This window comes from Pan troglodytes, chromosome X (assembly GCF_028858775.2).
Source record: "Pan troglodytes isolate AG18354 chromosome X, NHGRI_mPanTro3-v2.0_pri, whole genome shotgun sequence".
NCBI lineage: Eukaryota > Metazoa > Chordata > Mammalia > Primates > Hominidae > Pan > Pan troglodytes.
The window spans coordinates 92,888,843-92,900,928 of record NC_072421.2 but is presented as its reverse complement, the minus strand read 5'-3'; the positions used below and the strand labels follow the sequence as shown (position 1 = coordinate 92,900,928).

General features: G+C 36.5%; 1 pseudogene; it reads right to left on the bottom strand.

Moving 5' to 3' along the window:
• Nucleotides 1,113–3,078, bottom strand: LOC749664 (karyopherin subunit alpha 2 pseudogene; annotated as a pseudogene).

Below are 12,086 nucleotides of genomic sequence, written 5' to 3'. Positions count from 1 at the left end.
ACTTTATTCAGTAAAGTATTGTCAGAGTCTGTTTTACTCAGACTTCCAAGTAGTTTTTAAATGGCTGTGGTCAAAGGAAAGAAGTCATCCTCTGAATGATGATATTTCCCACTTTCTTGTTTTTTAAGAGATTAAATATTGCTTAAGATGTACTTTGACCTCCCTGAGTGAAAGAGCTTTGAATCTTAAAATATTATTTTGGCAACATTCAATATTCTATCAATTTTAATGCATACAATATTCTCTAAATTGTGTTTTTGTGACTATGATACCTTTATATTTGGAAACAGAATCATTTTACATTTGTCATAATAAAAAAAGAAACTATAAGCAAATGGATGTACTGCCTTCCCTGTATAAATAGACTGCAAATTTTGCAATATTCAGCCTGGAATGATTGAAGTAAAGGCATGATATAATTAAAATATATAAAATCAGAATACCCCATTTTTGGATACTCATTGTAGCCTAAAACATACTATTATATGAAAAAAAATCAAAAGAAAAGTGATATATCAGAAGGTGATACATACTGAATATAACAAAAAACATAATGGTTTACAAAGGCATTTAGATAAATTCATGGATATTTGATTCGTATTACTATTATAGGAAGCTGGTTATATTTAAAGCATCTTTTCTTGTCAGAAATTATACTTGTCCTTGTTTTATATTAATAAGTCATTGCCTCATTTACCACTATTGTGGTTTAAGCTTTGTAGGCATGGGGATTGTGCCCTTTTCACTAATTTGTCTATCCACTGAAGTGTCTACTACATTGTATATATATTGGAAGTTCAATTAATATATTGGATTGTATTGAACAATCATTTATTCCAAGAAAACAGCCATTAATCATAATAATGAACTGGTTAAACTTTCGTAGTACATGAAGGATTAATTTAATAAAGACAGAAATTCTGATATTTGAAATCAAGAATTCCCACTAGCAATTAAAAGTTATGTACCACTTGTACACAAGAAAAAATAAGATTGAAAAGAATCAAGATAATATAGCTCTTTCTGCAATGATTAATATATGATGCACACCTATATAAAATACATAGTAATGCTTTTTTTTTTTTTTTTTTTTTTTTTTTTTTTTTTTTTTTAAGGGTGGACTTGAATGTTTATTTACAGGATGCTGCAAGATAGGAAATTCCACATAGAAATTAGAAACCTAGCCAAAGGACAAGCTTCATACAGTATGTATGTACAGTTGGAACTGTTCAAGTATAGTTTCAGTGTAAAAAGTGCTACAGTAACAAACCACATTTAAAAAAGAGTTCTTAGTAGAGAAACAATAAGACAAAATACCAAACATAGTACACGACAAATGTATGTCTCAGCTGTATGATCTAAAAGTTAAAGGTCCCAGGAGCCCCATCCTGAACTTGGAAAGTGTAGCCTTCAGAGGTAGTTTCTGGTACAACGTTTTGATCTTCCTCTTCCTCTACAGAGAAATACTTCTCAATTAAGCTTAACGAAGCCTTATACACAGACTCATTTTCATGGTTTTGTAGAGCTTCAATTTTGTCTAAGCCTCCACATTCTTCAATCATTATACTAAGTTTCTCAATTTCACCTAGTTTCTCAGCAGCCTGAAAGATATTTGAAATGGCATCCAGGATAACCAGAATAATCTTGGTATCTTTTGCAGATAACAGGTTCATCAACGGTTCTATTATGCCACAGTGAACAAGGTACACAATCTGTTCAACTGTTCCACCACTGGTATAGTTGGTCACGGCCCACACAGCTTCCTTTTGTGTCTTAAAATCTGCCTTAGAGAGAACACTGACAAGGAATGGGACTAATCCATGATTCACAACTTGCTGTATCTGGTCCTGGCGGCCGGCTGTGATGTTTGACATTGTCCACGTAGCTTCCTTCTGAATGTTAGTTTTGGGGTTGGTGAGCAGGCTGGGAAAGACGGCGAGTGCTCCTGCATCAATCACAACCTGAGTCTGTTCATCTGTACCAGTGACAATATTCCCTATGGCTCTTAGGGCAGGAGTCACAATTGGCAATTCAGAAGCTCCTAGAAGCTTCACAAGTTGGGGCACAACTCCTGTTTTCACGACCATGCCAATTCGTTCATTTGGACCATCAGTAAGGTAGGAAATAGCCCAGCAGGTATCTGCTAATACTTCTGGATCATCATGATGCAGGAGCCGAACTAAGGTAGGAAGAATCTGCTCAACAGCATCTCTCGGGGGTGCAGGATTCTTGTTGCGGCAAAGATTAGAAAGTGTCCAGGTAAGATTACGTAAGTAGCCACATGCTAAAGATGACATATCAGGAACTGCAAGGAGAGCCAACAGTGGGTCAACTGCACCGTACTTAATAACCAATTCTCGGAACACTGAGCCATCACCTGCAATGTTTCCTAGAGCCCAGACAGCTTGTTCACTGATGTGAGCATGGGGAGATGCCAACAGAGAAATGAATGCTGGGATGGCACCTCCATCTACCACAGCCTTGGTTTGTTCTGATGTCCCAGAAGCAATGTTAGTGAGTGCCCAAGCAGATTCAAACTGAATGGGACTACAATCAGTTCTGCCCAAGAAGGACACAAATTTCGGAATCAAACCAGCCCGGATTATGTTGTCTATGGGGGGCTGTTTTTCTCTGGAAAGTAGTTTCCTGGCAGCTTGAGTAGCTTGGAGCTGATTTTCCACATTGCTGCTATTTATGCCTTTGACAATGTCATCAACAGACCAATTTACAGTGCCCTGGTTGTTGCGGTTTTCCTGCAGCGGAGAAGTAGCATCATCAGGAAATGAGCTTACATTTCTCCTCTTCAGCATCTGGTCATCCTTCTTAGCTTTCCTCAGCTCCACATTGACCTCTATTCTGCGACGCCTCATTTCTGTACTGTCTTTTCCCTTGTTCTTGAATCTGTGAAGACGGGCAGCTGGTGTATTAGCATTCTCGTTGGTGGACATGGTTATGAGACAAAGGGAGAAAGCTGCGAAGCGGGCCTGGGCTTCCACGGGAGGCGATGCGGGGGGAATCAGCGGCTGTGGGGCGACTGCGTTCGAAGCGTCCACCTCGACTCAGCTCAAAGACCGTGTGCAGTAATGCTTTTTGATGAACAGAATTAGGGGACTCTATCTCTTATATTTTAGATCCTTAAGGCCATTGGAATACATATATACAGAAAAGATATATGTATTTATAACATAATGTTGAGTTAAATTAAGTGTGTTAAAGACATATTTCTTTCACACTATGTGTTTGTAAAAATTGCACAGGAATGCCCACATCCTGAGTACACTAAGAGCAATTGAAGTAATTTCTTGAAATAAGTGTTTTATAGTGATTTTCTTTTTAGATGTCAATGAATTGAGGGTAGTTTATTAATACTGTCTACATTTCTAACACACTTTATTAAAGAGTAGGATACTGGAAGCCCTCTAAAATTCAAAGTACAATAGGAATAGCAACATGCACACTAGCCTCAGGAGCTAGTATGTCCTCTGTGCGCATGTGCTTATGATCTAGTCATAAAGCTAAGGAATAAAAAACTAGGAACTAACTGTTTATTAGAGAGGATGAAGAATAATACAGAGGATGGGTCACGTACCTCCAGAGATTGGAGAGAGAGAGAGAGATGGAGAGACAGAGACAGAGAGATGGAGAGACAGAGAAAGAGAGAACACTTCAATAAAGTTATAGACCACTGCCTATAAAATCAAATTTTAAAGACATTTATTTGGGAAATGCTTCAACTGAAAAGAACCCATTTTGCTTTAACGCCAATAAATCTTATTCTCCGCAACTGCAGTAGGAGAAAATAGGTTGTCAGAAACCCTCTGAGACTTCTCTGCTAAAGATTTTCAGTAGTCTGAAAAAATGCAAGGATTCACAAAAAGGGAAATCATTATCCTTCTTGTCATGTAGTCCCAGAAGTTTGCACATTATAAACCTGGGGCTGTGAAGTCCACATAAGAAGGACTTGTCTGGATCTGGGGAAGAACAATGTAACATCTCCCTGGTAATGATGTTCATTATAATCATGATCATCGTCATGATCATGATGATTACGTTTCGGTAGTGCTTTATCATTTACAAAGCATTTTAATATGTATTGTCTTTTTCCTCACAATATACCTACAAGTTAATTAGGGCAAGAAAACTGGCCCTGCTTCAGAAATAATTAAACAGGGACCCAGAGTGAGTCCATCTTCCGCCTAAGGTCACAAAGGAATGGAAACCTTTGCCTTCCAAATTATAATTCAGTGTTCTTTCCATTGAGATGTGGGTGTAAGCAGGGAGGTGAATAGAACTCTTCAATATAAAGATTTCCCTGGATTATAAAGGTTAAAAAGTTATTTCACATTTAATTCACGATGACTTGATCCTAGGTCTGGACTTAGGTAAATGAGGCTGGATTACTGCACCACTGATATAGTAGAATTACCTTGACAAGTAAGTGAGTTTACTTCTCTGAACTTCAGTTTCTCTGTTTTTTAAATGAAAAAATTCATTTCTTGCAGTGTGATTGTGGGATAAAATGAGACAAAATATGTGAAGGTGTCATGAACATCTGAAGTAGCCAATAAAGATTTGTTCTACTTTCTTTCATTCTCAGAGAGAGGTGAGGTTAGAAAACTCAGGCACTTACTGGCCACAGATTGAACTCAGAGAATCATTACAGTCGGGATGGGTTTAGCGAATCCAGACATGAAGTTCAGAGTTTAGGGCATCTGAGATACAATCACTAAGAAACAGAAAGCACTAATATAAACTCTGTCCTAGGGGATAGGGTTTTGAGCTCTGTTCTCTTTTATATGCCCTGCTATATGTAGGGGAATAAATATACTTAAAATGAGAGAGAAAGTTAAAACACTGCAGATTCATACTGGCCCTGATCCATGCAGGAAAAATTATGCAGGCTCTTCCTTCACTCTCTCACAGTTTTGCCACAAATAGTCAATAAGTAGGTATCCAGTAGCAGCCAACTATATAGGGTATTGCAACTTCATAAATAATTCTGTAGGAGCCAAAATTATTTTTTATTGCCCATCTATGTTTGGTGCTCTATTGCATTTGGTAGTGAGAGTTAAATGTAATAAACTGCATTGTTGCATACAGGTCAAACATTTCTTTTAGAGGAAGTGCCTGAAAGGTAATGAGAATATATAGCCTGATTGCTTTATATGTAATAGGACAAATACGGCTGTTGATTAAAAGATTATTGTGCTTTTATTTTTTGGCATGGCCATAGTCCTTAAGACGTTTATCTTAGTGCTAGATTTTGCTATGAAGTTCTTACACAAATATTTATATTAGTTATTACTTATGTGTTGGGTACATTGAGGCTATTTTGGGGGTAAGTACTATTAATTTTTTGTTATGCTGAATGTTTAATCTTGGAATTCACTGTGAAAGTACAAAGGCCAATGTTATTAGCACAAACTGAAAGGCAGAGAGTATGGATGACTTTTTTTTTTTACAAATTTATTTTTAAAAAGCAAGCTTTGATATCATGCAACATAATAATTTGGTTCTAAACAAGGGATCCATGATCTTACTTATCTTGAGCAAAACAGTATCATAAGTCATATTCAGATTTAACAAAACCATGAAAAATCATTTAGTGCATATTGTGTTAGAATGTGTGAAAATAATAATAATAAAGAGAATATCACAGAGAGTATCACCAAGTGAATTTTGTTTTGGTGTTCAAATTTTGACATCTTGTTGATTTCTAACTGCTTTTACTTTTTATACTTCTTTTTAAAAGTAGCTTATTACATAGACTTCAAATAGAATTATGAATGATATTTATTGTTTCTTAGGAAAGAAAATGGGGCTATATACCATGTATACTTGTGTTTAATAAAGTATTTTTTTGTTGGAAGTGGAACAGAAGGACAAAGCAAGTATGACTTAAATTTATTTAATGATTTAATGATGCAATTTATTCTCTAGTACAACTACTGCATTTTACTAAATTCAACAGTTCCATATCTGGAAGGACCAAGTCAATTGCCCAACTCACTCCTTGAAAACTTTAAGGGCTATACAAATTGGGGAATACTCAACTGCTCTGAATGTTCATAAATTTGCAAGATGTTGGAGCTTCTTATCGTATTTCCCTCAGAAAAACATAACAGATATTACCATATTAGAGGCTCTGAAAAGCCATGAGGTGCAAACATCAATTAAAACTTTTTATCAATCAAATTTTTTTAAACTTTTATTTTAAGTTCAGGGGTACATGTGTAAGTTTGTTATACAGGTAAACTTGTGTCATGGGGGTTTGATGTACAGATTATTTTGTTACCCAGGTATTAAGTCTAGAACCAAATAGTTATTTGTCCTTATTATCTCTCTCCTTCTACCCTCCACCTTCCGATAGACCACAGTGTGTGTCAGTCCCCTCTATGTGCTCATGTGATCTCATGTGAGCTCCCACTTATAAGTGAGAACATGCAGTATTTGGTTTGCTGTTCCTGGGTTAGTTTGCTAAGGATAGGTCTCCACTTCCAACCATGGTGCTGCAAAGGACACTACCTTATTCTTTTTATGGCTGCAAAGTATTCCATGGTGCATATGTACCACATTTTCTTTATCCAGCCTACCACTGATAAGCATTTAGGTTGATTCTATGTCTGTGCTATTGTAAATAGTGCTACAATGAACATATGTGTGCATGTGCCCTTATGATAGAATGATATATTTTCCTTTAAGTATATACCCAGTAATGGGATTGCTGGGTTGAATGGTATTTCTGTTTTTATGTCTTTGAGGAATTGCCACACTGTCTTCTGTAATGGTTGAACTAATTTAAACTCCTGCCAATAATGTATAAACATTCCTTTTCCTCTGCAACCTAACCAGCATCTGTTATTTTTTGACTTTTTAATAACAGCCATTGCCACTGTTGTGAGATGGTATCTCACTGTGGTTTTTATTTTATTTTATCTTATGATCAGTGTCATGAGTTATTTTTTATATAATTGTTGGCCATATGTATGTCTTCTATTGAAAAGCGTCTGCTTATGTCCTTTGCCCACTTTTTAATGGGGTGGTGTTTTTTTTATAAATTTGTTTGAATTTGTTATAGATTGTAGATATTAGACCTTTGTCAGATGTACAGTTTGCAAATTTTTTTCCATTCTGTAGGTTGGCCTTTTCACTCTGTTGATAGTTTCCTTTGCTGTGCAGATTTTTAGTTTCATTAGATTCCATTTGTCAATTTTTGTTTTTGTTATTATTGCTTTTGGCATCTTTATCATGAAATCTTTGCCTATTCCTATGCCTAGGATAGTATTGCCTAGGTCATCTTCCAGGGTTTTTATAGTTTTGAGCTTTACATTTAAGTTTTCAATCAATCTTGAGTTAATTTCTGTATATGTTGTAAGAAAAGGGCTAAGTTTCCATTTTTGGGATATAACTAACCAGTTATCCCAGCACCATTTATTGAATAAGGAATCCTTTCTTCACTGCATATTTTTGTCAGATTTGTCAATGATCAGATAGTTGTAGGTATGAGGTCTTATTTCTCGGTTCTCTATTCTGTTCCATTGGTCTATGAGTCTGTTTTTGTGCCAGTAGCATGCTGTTTTGGTTACTGCAGCACTCTAGTGTAGTTTGAAGTAGGGCAGCGTGATGCCTCTAGCTTTGTTCTTTTTGCTTAGGATATCGTTAACAATGTGGGGTCGTTTTTGATCCATATGAATTTTAAAATAATTTTTCTATCTGTGAAGAAGGTCAGTAACTTAATAGGAACAGCGTTTAATCTGTAAGTTGCTTTGTGCAGTTCAGACATTTTAATGATATTGATTCTTTCTATTAATGAACAAGGAATGTTTTTCTATCTGTTTGTGTCATCTCTGATTTCTTTGAGAAGTGTTTTGTAGTGCTCCTTGTAGAGATCTTTAACCTTCCTGATTAGCTGTATTTCTAAGTTTTTTATTCTTTATTTGTGGCAGTTTTGAATGGGATTGCATTCCTGATTTGTCTCTTTGCTTGACTGTTGTTGGTGTATAGGAATGTGTGATTTTTGCACATTGAGTTTGTTTCCAAAGACTGCTGAAGTTGTCTGCCAGCTTAAGAAGCTCTTGGGCAGATACTATGGGGTTTTTTAGATGTAGAATAAACTCTGCTGCAAACAATGATAGTTTGTCCTCCGCTCTTCCTATTTGGATGCAATTTATTTCTTTCCCTTGTCTTGTTGCCTGGCCAGGACTTCCAGTATTACGTTTAATAAGAGTGATGAGACAGGGCCTTTTTGTTTAGCACTGGCTTTCAAGGGGAATGCTCTCAGCTTTTGCTCATTCAGTATGAAGCACAGTGGCTGTGGGTTTGTCTTAGATGTCTCTTATTATTTTGAAGTATGTCTCTTCAATACCCAGTATATTGAGAAATTTTAACCTGAAGTTGTGTTGAATTTTCTTGAAAGGCTTTCTGTATCTGTTGAGATAATCTTTCATTTTTTTATTTAATTATATTTATTTGATGAGTCACATGTATGGATTTGTGTATGTTGAACCAACCTTGCATCTAAGGGGTAAAGCTTGCTTGATAATGGTGGATAAGCTTTTTGGTGTGCTGCTGGATTTAGTTTTGTCAGTACTCTGTTGAGGATTTTTGCCTTAATGTTTGTCAAGGATATTGTCCTGAAGTTTTCTTTACCTGTTCTGTCTCTGCCAGGTGTTGGTATCAGAATTATGCTAGCTTCATAGAATGAGTTAGGTAAGAGTCTTTATTTATCAACTTTTTGAAATAATGTCAACGTGAGCGCTAACAGCTCTTTTTTGTACATCTGTTAGAATTCAGCTGTGAATCTGTCAGGTCCTGGGCTTTTTTTGGTTTGTAGGCTATTTATTACAGACTCAATTGCAGAGCTCATTATTAGTCTGTTTAGGGATACAATTTCTTCCTGATTCAGTCTTGAGAGGGTGTATGTGTCAAGGAATTTATTCATTTCTTCTAGAATTTCTAGTTTGTGTCCATAGAGATATTTATATTATTCTCTGATGGTTCTTTTTATTTTCTGTAGGGTCAGTGGTAATATCCCCTTTGTCATTTCTGATTGTGTTTATTTGAATCATCTCTCTTTTCTTCATCATTAGTTTAGCTTGCAGTCGAATTTATTAACTAAAAATACAGCTCTTGGATTGGTCAATATTTTGAATGTTTTCTTATGTCTCAGTCTCCTTCTTTCTTGTCTTCCCCTAGCTTTGGGATTTGTTTTCTCTTGGTTCTCTGGTCCTTATAGTTGTTACGTTAGGTTGCTAACCTGAGGTCTTTCTAATTTTTTGATGTGGATATTTAGTGCTATGAATTTCCCTGTGAACACTGGCCAGAGGAACTTAACTGTGTCCCAGAGATTCTGGTATGTTCTATATTTGTTTTGATTAGTTTCAAAAAACTTCCTGATTCTTGCCCTAATTTCACTATTTACCCAAAAGCCACTCAGGAGCTGGCTATTCAATTTCTGTGGAATTGTATGGTTTTGAGTGAATTTCTTAGTCTTGATTTCTACTTTGATTGCATTGTGGTCTAAGATATTGTTATAATTTCAGTTACTATTTAACATTTGCTCAGGAGTGTTTTACTTCCAATAATGTGATCAATTTTAGAGTGTGTGCCATGTTGTAACAAGAAGAATATATGTTCTGTTGTTTTTGGGTAGAGAGTTTTGTAGATATCTATTAGTTACATTTAATACAGTCATGATTTCAGATCATAAATATCTTTGTTAATTGTCTTTCTCAATGATCTATTATTGTTAATGGAATCTTAAACTATCTCATTATTGCATGGGAGTCTAAGTCTCTTTGAAGGTCTCTAAAAAGTTGCTTTATGAATCTGGGTGCTCATGTATTGGGTGCAAATATACTTAGTATAGTTACATCTTGTTAAATTGAACCTTTTACCTTTATGTAATGCCTTTCTTTGTCTTTTTTGATCTTTGTTGGTTTAAAGTCTGCTTTGTCTGAAGCTAGGATTGCAACCTCTGCTTTCTTTCTGTTTTTCATTTGCTTGGTAGATTTTTCTCCATCTTTTTTTATTTTAAATCTATGTGTTTCATTGCATGTGAGATAAATCCCTTGAAGACAGCATACCAATGGGTCTTGGTTTTTTATCCAGCTTGCCACTCTATGTCTTTTAATTAGGGTATTTAGCCCATTTGCATTCAAGGTTAGTATTGATATGTGTGAATTTGATTCTGCCAACATAATGTTAGCTGGTTTTTTTGCAGAAGGTTTTTATGTGATTACTTTATAGTATCCCTGATCTGTGTACTTAAGTACGTTTCTCTAGTAGCTGGTAATGCTCTTGCCTTCCCATATTTCATGCTTCCTTTACAAGTTCTTGTATGGTAGGTCTGGTGGTAACAAATTCCCTCATCAATTGCTTGTCTGAAAAAAAAATCATATTTCTCCTTTGTTTATGAAGCTTAGTTTGGCTGGATATAAAATTCTGGGGTGGAATTTATTTTCTTTAGGAATGTAGTATATTGGATCTCTTCTGGCTTGCAGGATTTCTGCAGAGAGGTTTGTTTTTAGTCTAATTGGCTTCTCTTTGTAGATTATCTGACCTTTCTCTCCAGCAGCCTTTAACCTCATTTCTTTCATTTTGACCTTGGAGAAGCTGATGATTAAGTGTCTTGGGGATTATCTTCTTGTGAAGTGGAGTTCTCTACATTTCCTGAAATATAATGTTGACCTCTCTAGTTAGGTTGGGGGAGTTCTTATAGATGGTATCATAAGATATGTTTTGCAAGTAGGTTCCATTCTTTCCAACTCTTTCAGGAACACCAACAGGTCATAGATTCAGTCTCTTTACATAATCCTATATTTCTCTGAGATTCTGTTCATTCATTTTAATTCTTTTTTCTCTATTATTGTCAGACTATGTTATTTCAGGAAGCTAGTCTTCAAGCTTCGAAATTTTTGCCTTTGCTTTCTCTATTCTGCTATTAATACTTGTGATAGCATTATGAAATACTAATATTGTGTTTTTCAGCTCAATCAGGTTGGTCATGTTCTCTTCTATAATGGCTATTTTGTCTGTCAGCTCCTGCATTGTTTTATTATAATTTTTAGCTTCCTTGAAATGGATTTCAACATACACTTGTAGCTCAATTATCTTCATTCTTACTTATATTATGAATTATATTTCTGTCATTTTAACCATCTCGGCCTGGTTCAGAACCCTTGCTGCAGAGGTGATGTGATCATTTGGAGGAAAGAAAGCATTCCGGCTTTTTTGAGTTTTGAATGTTCTTATGCTGATTCCTTCTCATTTTTGTGGGCTTACTTACCTTCAATCTTCAAGGTTACTAACCTTTGGATATTCTTTTTTACTCTTTTATTCCTATTTGATGACCTTGAGAGTTTGATTCTGGTATAAGGTGGATTCAGCCTACTGTCTTGGTTTCTAGAAGATTTTAGGGCACCAAAACTCATCTCTCAACTCCTGGACTCTTCCTTAACTTTAGGACAATTTTATTGGACTCTGACTTTGGTCTCTGGCTTCCTGAGGTTTGGAATCCACTGAACTGGGGGTGCTGAAGTGTGGATCCTGTGGCAGAGTGCTAGCAGATCCCAGGGTGCCTGCCTTCCTGTGAACATTCACCACAGTGGCAGAGGCAACACAGCTGGGGGGATGCAGAGGATTCCTGCTCGTAACTGTGCATGGTCATGCTAGAAATGGTGTTGGCTTGGGGGTGGGGTGTTGACAGGCACAGGTCTAAGTGCTTTCTCTGTGTCCCAAAAGCAGGAGTGATCACTTAGTGTGAGGGAGAATATGCTGTTCTTTTTCTAGTGTTATCCCAAGGGCAGGGTGCTGTCAGGGGTGGGGTTGACTGGCTCTGTGCCTGCCATGGCTCCATCTGCAATGGTTCTTGGTAGGGGGAAGGAGGGCCCACTATACTTCTGCATACTGGTAGGGCAAGAAAAGGAAAAACTGCCTCTGCAGACACATGCCAGCAAAACTATATGGGGAGTTTCCATGGACCCGGGAGAAGCTTTAGTATGAGGAGGGAGCATGCAAGTTGCTGTGTGACCATAGGGGCCACCCTACTGGAGGCCTCTGCCAGTCTGGCATGATCCACTAGCACA